This window comes from Cervus canadensis, chromosome 6, assembly GCF_019320065.1.
Source record: "Cervus canadensis isolate Bull #8, Minnesota chromosome 6, ASM1932006v1, whole genome shotgun sequence".
Taxonomy (NCBI): Eukaryota; Metazoa; Chordata; class Mammalia; order Artiodactyla; family Cervidae; genus Cervus; species Cervus canadensis.
This window is the reverse complement of record NC_057391.1, coordinates 49084988-49097742: the sequence shown is the minus strand read 5'-3', so window position 1 is coordinate 49097742 and position 12755 is coordinate 49084988. Positions and strand designations below refer to the sequence as shown.

At 41.8% G+C, this 12755-nt stretch overlaps 1 protein-coding gene across 9 annotated transcripts in view; it reads left to right on the top strand.

The window, feature by feature from the left end:
• The window catches only part of CGNL1 (cingulin like 1), a 170296-nt gene that overhangs the window by 45399 nt on the left and 112142 nt on the right, over window positions 1-12755 (top strand). Inside the window, exon 2 of one of the 9 annotated variants that reach the window (XM_043471854.1) lies at window positions 6689-6690. The exons of 6 other annotated variants lie outside the window; for them this stretch is intronic. The gene's annotated coding sequence lies outside the window, so the exon portion shown is untranslated. Of the gene's footprint in view, window positions 1-551; window positions 576-6688; window positions 6691-10206; window positions 10219-12755 lie in introns of those variants that run through there. 2 more of the 9 variants (XM_043471856.1, XM_043471860.1) reach the window with 2 other exon arrangements.

Below are 12755 nucleotides of genomic sequence, written 5' to 3'. Positions count from 1 at the left end.
CAGCGCATCCCTTCCTCTGTGGCTCCAGCTTGCCCTTTTCTTGGCCCTAGCCTGCCTTACAGAGATCTCTTCCTCTCTTTCAAATCAGATGTTCCTTTCTCAGAGAGACCTTGCTTGCCCACTGTATCTGATGACGGACCTTCACTACCACCACCTTGCTCTCTCTCCTCACCCTGCTCTATTTCTTCATGGCACGGGCCACTGTGAGTTACTTGCTCTCTCTTCCCTCCCCGTCAGCCCCATGAATGTAAGTCTGGGAGGGGACTCTGTCTCTTCTCGGAACTGTTCTAGGAGAGGGTCTAGCATGGCTCTCAACAGGAACTCGTTAGAGATTAAATAAAACCTTAGTACCACCATATCCTGGATGAGCTGGATGACCACCGGTCTCTACCTCTCAGTCCAGTGCCTCGTTTATAATGGTTTAGGCTGCAGATTATATGATAACATTTTAATTGTTGTAAGCTGTTGGGAAAGAACTGAGGTAGACTGGGCACACAAGTGAGGCTGTTAACACCGCGAGAAGAACCAGTGTCTCCGTGGCAGCATGCACAAGTGAAGGTTTCTACCCTGTGATGGTGAGTGTCTTCCTGTTTGCAGCATGTGTGGTGAATTAATTTCAGCAAAACTTATATTATCATGCATTTTAAATTCATGTTTTGAAGTTGGATTGTATTGGTTTTTAAAATCATATTTGTATTTAACATGCAAATTTGTCTTGATTTTCTTGTGTCATAAGAACTAAAATGGTCTTATATTTGTATGCTAAGTGAACACAAAAGGTCTTTCAGAATGTTTTTTCTTTAAAGGCGTATGTACCTTATGCAAGCACGTGAAAGGCTCAATAGGAATTAATCAGTATTACAAATGCAGCTGAGGACAGGGACACCTAGGAACAGGTCTTAACTTCCCAAAGTCCTTGTGAAGAGCTATTTTTGACAAAACAAGGGTAGTAGAGTCTCTGAGTGGGCCATTAAATTTTAGCATGCTTTCAAGAGAGAAATTTTAAAATACTTATATTCACATGAATTCAAAAGAACATACATACTGACAAACCCTGAAAGGCTTGAACATATAACCCTTTTGTTTGTTTATATAACTGAAACTTCAAGTTCTTATTACAGATTCAATTTCTGACTATTGAAAAACAGTATGAATTGTGAAACTTCTTACTGGAGACATCTGTATCAAATAAAGATATTTAAATATACAATAGAGATGATGGAGTTGATAGCTTTTACCCACCAGTGCCAGGGCCCGAGTTAGGAAGGCATGCAGGAGAAGCTCCCAGTTCTAGTTTTTCCCCAGACCTTTCTGCCATCCCCTGGCTCCTGGAACAAGAGCAGAAGAGATTCTGTACTTAGGCATGGGGCCCAAGAGGGAGACAGATTCTTACTCTAAGGAGAAGTGATGGTCGCCCCACGTGTGTTTCATTTGTGTATATGTGTTCGTTTATATCCTGATCACTTGTGTCAGAGTCCCTTTGGGCTGCTCTAATAAAACCCGAGGCTGGTGGCTTATAAACAGCAGAAGCTTATTTCTCATTCTGGAGGCTGAAGGTGGCAGCATGTGGTGTTCTGGTGATGCCCTCTTCTTGGTTCATAGCTGGGGCTCTCTTGCTGCATCCTCATGTGGTGGAAGGGACTCGGGATCTTGGAGTGGTGTCTCTTTTATAAGGCCACTGGTCCTATTTACGAGGGGTTCATCCTCATAATCTAAACATCTTCCCAAGGCCCCACCTCCTAATGCCATCATGCTAGTAGGGGGATATATGTGTTAGTATTTCAACGTTTGAGATTGGATTTTGGGAGGACAGACATGCAGACCATATCAACTGCCCGGTACAATCTGAGGCTCTCATATTTACAAGTGAGCCCAGTGATGTGGAGCTGTGAAGTCACGGAGACTAAATAGGGCAGAAGACAGCAGAATATGAAGTCAGGGACAGGGTGGGAGTGCTTTGGGAAAGGAGAGAGGGAGTCAAGGATTGTGGAAATGTTCAGGATATCTGAAACTTCAGTCAGCTTTTCAGTTACCTGAGTTACTGATGAGAACATGACGCCAGTGGTTGGGGTGACTTTGAGGTCTGGGAGAGTTCCCCTCCCCTGGCTGCCCACCCAGGACAATTATGGAGACGAAGATTGCACTGGGGAACAAAATCCCTGGTGTCATCAAACTTTGGGATCATAACTGTCTTGAAGAACAGATAACCTGAATTGATACATGTGGGAATCTGCTGCTGCTGCTGCTAAGTCGCTTCAGTCATGTCCGACTCTGTGCGACCCCATAGACAGAAGCCCACAAGGCTTCCCCGTCCCTGGGATTCTCCAGGCAAGAACACTGGAGTGGGTTGCCATTTCCTTCTCCAATGCATGAAAGTGAAGTGAAAGGGAAGTCGCTCGGTCGTGTCTGACTCTTAGCGACCCCATGGACTGCAGCCTACCAGGCTCCTCCGTCCATGGGATTTTCCAGGCAAGAGTACTGGAGTGGGGTGCCATTGCCTAGGTTTCTATTTTATGTGTTTATATTTTGTTTTTGGTCATATGTCAGGATTTTAGTTCCCTGACCAGGGATCAAACCCTGGCCATGGCAGGTGAAAGCTCTGAGTCCTAACCACTGGACTGCCAGGGAATTCCCATAGATTTCTGTTTTAGAAGGCTAATTTTAATTTTTTAATATTTTGAGTGACTTCACAGTAGCATCATCTTTTCATTTTTAATAGTCATACTATATGATATTCAGTAGGTTTCTGTGGACAGTTCCAGATGTCTGTTATTTCCAGTATAGTCTTTCTGGGTCCCATGCAAATGACTGTGATTGATACATTTTTGAGATTGGGTGGTTTGTGAATTGATGCCCACAGGGATGTCTGTGGACCCTTCTCTTCCAGGGGGGCTCTGGATTTTGTAATCATTTGGACAAGTTTGTTCATGATGCCAGCTCCCTCAGTCTTTTTCCCTGATGAGGACAAAGATGACAGATTTTCCTGATTTGATCTCTTTTAGAGGACCAGGAAGAACTGCTTTGCAGAGGGTGTCACATACCTTCCAGGGGAGGATGTTTAGCTTTGGAATTCACTTTGCAGAAATCCTCTTTGAAGAGGCTCCAGGAATGAGGCTTGTTACAACTGGCATTGTTGGAATTCCAGAGGGTTCCTTTACTCCCTTTAGGAGATGCTTGATAACCCCAGGACCTATTTTCTACTTTTGGAACACACGCATCTTGTGAACTTGGCATCTGAAGCTGGGAAGAAAAGCCGCAGTGATGCTGACAATCAGAGTTTAGTGTTTTAAACAGTGATACATCCAGTTGGAGGTAGTAGGCATGCGAGAAGGGAAGGCATGGAGATTTGTTATGGAAACGCTTGACTTTTTTTAATTGTTGAAGTTTTAAAAAGGGATTCAGAGCTATTTGCATCATACATGATTTATTAATTCATCCATTCATTTATGGGTGCTGGGATATGGCAAAGAGGAAGGCCACCCTGAGGTGTGACACATCCATTGAGTTTGGATAGACAAGAGACCCCTCTGTAGTGCGACATGGTGATGTGTTCTGGTTCACAGACATCCAGTGACCATGTCAGGATAACTACCAGATACTGTGAAAGTGTTAGTTGCTCAGTCATGTCCGACTCTTTGTGACCCTAGAGACTATAGCCTGTCAGGCTCCTCTGTCCATGGAATTCTCCGGGCAAGAATACTGGAGTTGCCATTTCCTTCTCCAGGGGATCTTCCCAACCGAGGCAATCAAACCCTGGGTCTCCTGCATTGCAGGCAGATTGTTTGCCATCCGAGCCATCAGGGACGCCTACCAGATGCTATGGGAAGCCAAAAAATGAAAATGTGATTCCTGCTCAAGAAAGAATGCAGGTCTCAGGGACAGAAGGTCTGGGTCTTAATCTCGACACTGCCCCCAAGCCAGGTATGAGACCATGGGGGCAATTACTGTCCCTCAGAGCTTACGCATCTCTAATGGGAGAAATTATCAGTAGACTCCCTCACAAGTGGGGCTGCAAGGATCTGACCAGATAAGATGATGTAAGGGAGAGCCTGGCGTGGTTGCAGCCTGGCGGGTCCATGGGCTCACAAAGAGTCAGGCACAACTGAGCGACTGAGCACGCATCCTGATTGATGGACAGTAACTGCATGTGTGTGGTGTTGGGGGCGCTTTTGAAGTTAGATTTGGACATAAAAATGCAGCGACAACGCTGTATTGATATGTTTTGTGCTCAGGCTCCATATGGAAACTATAGCACATATGTCAGGGATCTGTTATGTCTGGTTAAGAACTTGTCTGTGGACCTGGCAACATAAAGACGTGCATTTATTCAGTCAATAACTATTTATTAAATTTCCACTCTGGACATAGCACTGTGCTTTAGATTTCTCAACCCTCTGGTTTCTTAATTAGTTAATAAATTATTTCAGGATGCTGGTGGTTAATGCTGTTTGGTTAACCAGTGGGGTTTTTAGCCTCTGCCTCAGAGGCATTTAAAAACGTTTTATGATCAAAGTCAGCTTTCTTGTGGCCATAAATGCCACACGGCACTTCTTTTTCACTTATTATTTCCTACTTCATTTAGCGTACAATCTGTGATTTAATTTTCCCAAGCACGTTGTGAAGTCACCATTAATAATCTGACTTTAAAGATAGGAAAACTCTCAGAGAAGTTAAACAACTTGTCCAGAGCTGGAATTTAATCTGAGTGCAGTGTTAGACCCATTTCTGGCCCCCGCACCTAGCTGTTCTCTCCATTACTGATCTTCAGAATTGCAAACTTGGTGTCTTAGCTTTGCCTTGGTGGAAGAACTTAAAAAAATTATTTATTTATTTATTTTTGGCTGCGCTGGGTCTTTATTGTCGTGCAGGCTTTTCGTTAGTTTTGTCAAGCGGGGGCTGCACTCTTGTTTCGGTGTTTGGACTTCTCTTTGCGGTGGCTTCTCTTGAAGCTCTGCAGGCACCCAGACTTCAGTAGCTGCAGCACGTGGGCTCAGAATTTGTGGCTTGCAGATGCTAGAGCACAGGCTCAGTAGTTGCAGGGCACTGGCTTAGTTGCTTTGTGCCATGTGGGATCTTCCCGGATCAGGGATCGAAACCCGTCTCCTGCATGGAAGCCCCGGGAGAACTTTTAGAAATCATTTCAGGGGTCAAGAGGGGAAGAAGGACAAATAATATTTCTGAAACATGTTTTGGATGTGAATTCTGATTTCTTTTAGACCATGTGAAGTAGAAAATACCACCGAATTTTAAAGGTAAAGTGGGGAATATGAAAGAGGAGTGGGATCAAAACCAACGGAAGTGGAGCAGAGACTGACGTGGTGGGGGACCATCCATGGGGTGGGGCAGTAGAAGGCTGCACTTCAGAGGTGAGGTGTGAGGATCCCGGGGAGGCCAGCTTGGTGCCCATGCTCTGCCCTGACTCCGATCCGGTTAGTGAGTCCCTGTGACCCCTGATCTTCAGACCCCTGGTTGATTCTCCAAAGTCTACAACCGTAGTATAACAGGAACCTTCCTGCAGGCTTTTCCTTTCTCTTTGCCACCCTCCCTTTTGTGCAAGGTGAGTTTCAGGGGAAGCTACAGCTACTACCTCCCCCCCCGCCCCCCAGGTAGAAACGTTTTGGTCATCATGCTCATTTAAGGACATTCAAATCATACTTAAGTCTGTAAGGTAGACAGTCACTCTGCCATCATTTTCAAGCCTCAGTCTATTTTTGAAATGGTTTTCTCAGGGAATTCTAAAGACTTGTGTGTGAGACATTTCCTTTGAAATCTTGTTAAGTTTGGTTAGTTTCCTTTGTTGTTGTTTTTTTCCCCCTACAGAATGGATGGATGGAGGGATTGATAGATAGGAAGAAAGAAAATAAAGCTTACTTTAGGCAAGGCTGCCTGTTTCGGTCCTGTTTGGGAGTACACTGGAAGATCGGTATGCACTTTGCTTTGTTGTTGACTGTTCCACACTCTGATTTTCACTTTTATGTTGTTGAGGGTCTAATGTGGCTACTCCTGCACAAAATTCATATCTTCCCACCAGTCCTACAGGCAAGTCCTTTTGGAGTGAACATTTTGTCCACTCATAAGGGGTGTAAACTTGTATTATCAGACCGGCAGTGGCTCCTCTCTGAACGAGGCAGTCACCAAAGCCCACTCAGGGGAAATTAATTTTTGGTTGGTGGCTCATTTCTTATTTTCTGGAATCAAGTTTATGACTGAACACGGGCTCGTCAGCTCCCTGCCCCTACTTTAAACACTCTCTTAAATGACTTGCATGATCAGATAGGATTATTCATTCCAAGCAAATGTCCAAAGACACAGTCCCTGTTTCACGCCGGCTGCCCTCCTGGGTGCTGGGGCCTGGCTGCTGGGGCCTGCTGTGCTCTGGATGGAGGGCAGAGGACGGTGGGGAGGTTTCTCATTGTCTGGCTGCATACCTTCAGCAGCCATGAGGGCCTCTGGGATGGGCCGGAGGTGGAATGGGCTGCAGGTAGCACTGGGAACTTGAGTGGGGAGGTGGGAGTTGTGGCCTGGCATTGTGACTAATCTCCAGGCTCAGCTGGTAACATGTGATGGCCCAGAGAGGAAATGTTTCTATCTGGCATATGTTCATAGTTCTGCCAAGTGCTAAGCTCTTTGTTCTTACTCACACACACGCTCATTGATCTTGCTAACTAAAGCAATTATCATCATTTAGCGGTCTTTCCCAAAAGCATTATTTCCACTCCAGAACACCTCTTTTATTTGCCAAGTGCCACAATGTTTCATCCTGGCAATTGGTCAGCATTTACTGCCAAATTATATAAGTCCTTGGTTGGGTTTAGTCCCTGACTGAACAAGTGTGCTGTGGTAGAGTGCATTAGGAGGGTGATACGGCCTGGTGGCTGAAGACGGAGATCAGCTGTCCTTAAATCCATTCATTAATTCAGTGTTTACACTGTGATTGGGAAGGAAATCCACATTTGCTTATGACACCCGTGCCCAGCTGAGAAGTGTCATTCTGTGAAAATCCTGGATTGAGGTCTGTTGTCAAGGAAATGTAAATTGTGGACATTTCATGAAATTCACATACGTGGATTAATTTGTTAACGGGGAACTAAGAATGTAATAAACCAAGGTGGCCTTACTCAAAGATTGAAATGTAATTAGTGTTGACTGTAGTGCAGCAGCTAATGAAAAGGACTACAAACCTTAGAAAAGAATTTTATTAATAAATATTAGGAGAAATATTTTCATAGAAAACTCAGCCTCAGTGTAAGAGGAGATTATGGGTAAAATGACTTCATTTAGTAAATATTTTAAAAAAGCTTCACACTGAATAAATTTTTACAGAAGCTCTTCTGTTAAAAATAATATTTGTTATAATTTTTAATGAGTATGGACTCTACTAGAGATGCAGAATAAAACATGCCAGCACTGGTTGGAAATGAGAGATCAAGACACACCCCTTGGTCATTGTGGTCTTGGCCTGCGAGTGTTGTTTCATCTAAGTCATGTGCTGTTCTTGTTCTAGGATTAAGTGTTTTACGAACATTATTAATTTTGTCCAGCTGGATATGCTAGAAATGCCCTTTACAAAAATCCCACTCAGGGACTTCCCTGGTGGTCCAGTGGTTAAGATTGTGTGTCGCCAGTGCAGAAGGCTTGGGTTCGATCCCTGGTCGGGGAACTAAGAGCCCACATGCTGTTTGGCATGGCCAAAAGAGTAAAAAAAAAAAAAATCCCACTCAGAAGATAGTAAAGGAATAAAAATTAAACCTCCAAAGACAAAGAATGGCAGGGGAGACTTGGTGGAGGAGAGCTCTGAAGCAAGTGGAGTGGTGATCATTAACACACGGTGAGAGTTGCTTCATCCTGAGGGACCTGCAGTGTATACATGAGGTGATTTGCCTGTGGAGCTGCTGAGTGGCTCAAAAGTGGAAGGCATAGGTTACTGCGGAAGGCAGGCTTCAGGACCACCCCGATATGTAGGCACTTTGAGAACTGGGGCAGTTAGATTTCCAGGGTCTCCGCTGTGTACCGGATATCTGGGCATCCCCTGCCCACCACCTCCCGCCCTCCCCCAAGCAGCAGATTAGAGCTCTCTTCTCTGGGGAAACTGAACTGAAATGATGTTGGAAGCAGGCATGGGGGACTGAAAGCGGAATGATGTTGGAAGCAGGCCTAGGTGACTGAAAACAGCTGCGGAATTCACGCTGGGACCTCCATGTTGCTCCCCTGCCCTGTCCCAAAGGCCAGCAGCCAGCCCTGTGGCAGCCCCAGCAGTGGACTGGAGGATTCTCGGGAAATCAGTTGGCTCCAGAGAAAAACGACCCCAGATACTGAAATGTGTGAATCCTTTAGTGGAAAGCTCAGCACTTTCCCTTCCACATAACTTGGAAGTTTGCCAGTTAATAATCCCTCTCCGTATATACAGATCCTCCAACCTGCTTTTACTATTATATTAATATTTCCCTCTTAAATAGGATCAGGCAGCCAAAGATCCGAGTCATATTAGGAAGGCTTTCAACATGAAAGACGGGGGCCCAAGCAAACCAGAAAGGAGAAAACTTGCAGAAGATGGAGATGTTGCAGACAGCAGAGAAACTGCATTTTTTGAAAAAAAGTTATAGTATATACTATAATGAAGAGCTTCTCAGAGTGAGAAGCTATTTTCATGTTCAAAATGAGAACAGCACTTAAGAAAGAAAAACAATTAGAGAAGAATAAAGAAATAATGGAAATTAAAAATGAAATACTTGAATTTAAAAGAATTTGAGGATGTATTTCTCAAAAAATGAGAAAAAAAAGATGGAGTACAGGAGTAGATGAGAAAAGAAATATGAAAAACTGAAATTCAGTTTAGAAGACTCAACAGTACTGATAATGCAGACACCAAGAACAGAATAAAATGATTCTCTGAACATTATCACAGAAATAATGTAAGAACATTTCATAGCGCTAAAGTGAATTTCCAGATTGAAGGAATACGTTAAGTGCTCATGTTTTGTAAAAGCACCAGTTTAGTAAAATCTTCATGGGGGAATGTCATTTTGAAATTTTGGAACCCCAAGGACAAAGAAAAGGTCCTAAAAACTTTCAGAGAAAAATAAACAGGGCGTGCACAGAGGAAAGGCTATCATAATAACATCAGAATTCTTAACAGCATTCTTAGAACCTAGAAGATAATGAAGTAATACTTTATTTTTTTTATTTTTATTTATTTATTTACTTTTTCAATTATTTTTATTAGTTGGAGGCTAATTACTTCACAACATTGCAGTGGGTTTTGTCATACATTGACATGAATCAGCCATGGAGTTACATGTATTCCCCATCCCGATCCCCCCTCCCACCTCCCCCCCAACCCGGTTCCCCTGGGTCTTCCCGGTGCACCAGGCCCGAGCACCTGTCTCATGCATCCCACCTGGGCCGGTGGTCTGTTTCACCATAGATAATATACATGCTGTTCTCTCGAAACATCCCACCCTCTCCTTCTCCCACAGAGTCTAAAAGTCTGTTCTGTACATCTGTGTCTCTTTTTCTGTTTTGCGTATAGGGTTATCATTACCATCTTTCTAAATTCCATATATATGTGTTAGTATGCTGTAATGTTCTTTATCTTTCTGGCTTACTTCACTCTGTATAATGGGCTCCAGTTTCATCCATCTCATTAGAACTGATTCAAATGAATTCTTTTTAACAGCTGAGTAATATTCCATGGTGTATATGTACCACAGCTTCTATTTTTATTTTTTTTTACTTTTTTTTTTTTTTGAAGAAATACTTTAAAATCTGACAGGAAAGTTATTCTTAACCAGGATTCTAAATCCAGCTAGACTATCATTCAAAAGTAAGCATAGAATAAAGTCAATTTTCACAATACAAAGACTCAAACAATTTTTTCCTTTTCTTTAAAAGTTATTGGAAGGAATTCTCTTCCTTCCAATCAGGGAACTAAGATTCCACAAGCTGTGGGGTGTGGCCAAAAAAAAAAAAAAGTTATTGGACTTGTGCTTCATCAGGACAGTTCTGTAAACTAAGAAGGAGGAAGACATAGAACTTGGGCAACAGTATAGCACAAAGGGAAGCGAGCAGCTGAATCCTAATGTTGGGGTGGAGGGTAGAAGTTTGAAAGAGAGGTCATCACGGGAGAAGATCACCAAATAATCTGATACTTTTATCATCTGCAAATTAATGCTGGAAAGCATCTAATGGATGTGATATAGCTGATGAAGAGATTTAAGGGTAGGTATATAGAAAACAAGATAAGCAAAAACAGCAGTTACTACCTCTAGAAAAATTAAAGTTATAGGAGAAAGGAAAAATAACCAGAGTCTACAATTTGGCTCTTCAGTATATAGTATTATCACAATAAAGTAAACACAATTGGCTCTTGATTTTATTGTTGGGAAGCTAACAGAATGATAAATTCATGTGTTGTATGTTTGTGTGTCATCTACAATATGTAAAAATGATAGATTAAGAAATTGTAGCTAGGTATTTTACTCAGCAACATGGAGGTAAGTACTAGAAGAGCAAGCTATAGTTTGCAATTGGTTTCCTCTGAGGAATGTGATCAGGATTGGGGATAGGAAGCTGAAAAGTACAGGTTTTCATTATATCTTACTTTACTTTGGTTAAAAATTAACTTATTTAAAATGTTAGTAATATCACTCTGAAAATGCAGGTAGACGTTATAAACTCATTGGAATCAGTGAGATGATGACTTCTGCAGGTACATGTATCTAAGCTGTTCCTATCTGTTAAATGAGAGGCGATATCTAACATCATTTACATTTAAAATAATCATCAAGCAAACTGATGGTGCTAATAAGCTAGTGGTAAGAGACGAATATATCCAGGAAGGCCAAAGACAAATCAGAGAGACAAATGAGGATGGCTTTCCCAATGGCTCAGCAGGTGAAGAATTCACCTCTGATGCAGGAGACCCAGATTTGATCCCTGGGTTGAGAAGATCCCCTGGAAGAGGAAATGGCAACCCACTCCAGTATTCTCACCTGAAAATTCCCATAGACAGAGGAGCCTGGCAGGCTACAGTCCAAAAGGATTGCAAAAAGTTGGACACGACTGAGTGGCTAAGCACGAATGCGTGTGGTATAAGTGAACTAAATCATTGGTAAGGGTATGTTAAATGGATATATTGCATTGGCAGGTGGGTTCTTTACCACTAATGCCACCTGGGAAGCCTATACTTTTTAAATGCCATCACTTAATATAGAAACCACATGCAGCACCAATTAAACGTTGACAAAAATTATCTATGTATTTGCCTACAAAAGAAATCTCAATACATTTAAAAAGAAAGAAATTATAGTGACTTCACTTTTTTTTTTTTTTGGCTGCTCCATGCAGTTTGCAAATCTCAGTTCCCCAACTGGGGACTGAACCTGTGCCCTGAGCACTGTAGTCCTAACCAGTGGAAGTCACAGGGAACTACTGTGACTTCATTTTCTGACCATAATGCAATGCAAATATAAGTTAACAACATAGATAAAGATCCTCCAAGTGAAAACAACACAGCAAACACACCGGATATGCAAAAACTTCCTCAAAAACAACTTTTTTGTCAAAGAAATCAAAACCATGAATTGAAATTGTCTAGAAAATAATAGAAACATTTCCATGGTGGAAACTACTGGCTGCCTTCCCAATGTCCATTCTCTTCTCTTTTTACCAACAGAACATTGACTTTGAGAGTGTCAATGACCAGCTTAAAAAAAAACAAAACCCTATTTCCCAATCCTTTCTTGTAGGTGGGGATGACCATAAGATTAAGTTCTCACCAATAAGGTGCAAGGGATTACTGGTGGGTGAGCCCTCCAAGAAAGCTCTTTTATTTATTTATTTATTTTTATTATTATTATTTTTTTTCCAGTGGGTTTTGTCATACATTGATATGAATCAGCCATGGATTTACATGTATTCCCAAAGGCTGACACATCTGGCCTAATAAACTTGTATGTATGATGCTGGATCAGCTATCTTGTAATTATAAGTTGTCTAATACATGCTAAAAGTAGATGAGTAGAAAGATAAAAGAGGTATTCCTTAGAAATATCCTGGCATCTATTCCAGCTCTGAACTTCCTATCTCTGGGGGGAAAAATATCCTAATTCTTAAGTTGCTATTTGGGGTCTGTTCATTAGGAACCAACACTATTCCTGACATAGTCACATATCAAAATTTGTGGACTATGATAAAAGAGTGAAAAACAAATGAAGCATGCAAGTCAAGAAATTGGAAAACATAACAGAATAAAGGAAAGCAGAAGGAAAGAATAATTATCAAACTAGACCTCAGTAAATTAGAAAATTAAGAAAAAAAGAAATGATTGATAAGTCTAAGCTAGTTCTTTAGGGGAACAACAATTTAAAAAAATATGTAGACATGTATTTTACCTGCAAAAGCAATAGGTGAAGAAAGTACAAATGAAACTAGAAAGTGAGAAATATAGAGGAAATGAAGTGATTTATACATTGCAAAATTCTCTGCAAATAAATTTGAAAATGTGGATCAAATAGATGATTTTTTTGGAAAATATGCTACTAGAGTGACTCCAGAATAGAAAGACAACTTAAAAATGCTGCTAACAGTGAAAGAAATAAGACAGCAGTTTTCTGTGACCAGTTGTTTTTGCTCTTCCTGCCTCTCCGTGGCTGTTGGAGTTTTCAGAGTGAGAGTAGTGAATTTCTAGTGAGAGAACCTCTGAGTGTAGGGTGGCTGGAGCGACCTGCCTAGTGATCTGTTTGCAGTCTCTTGAC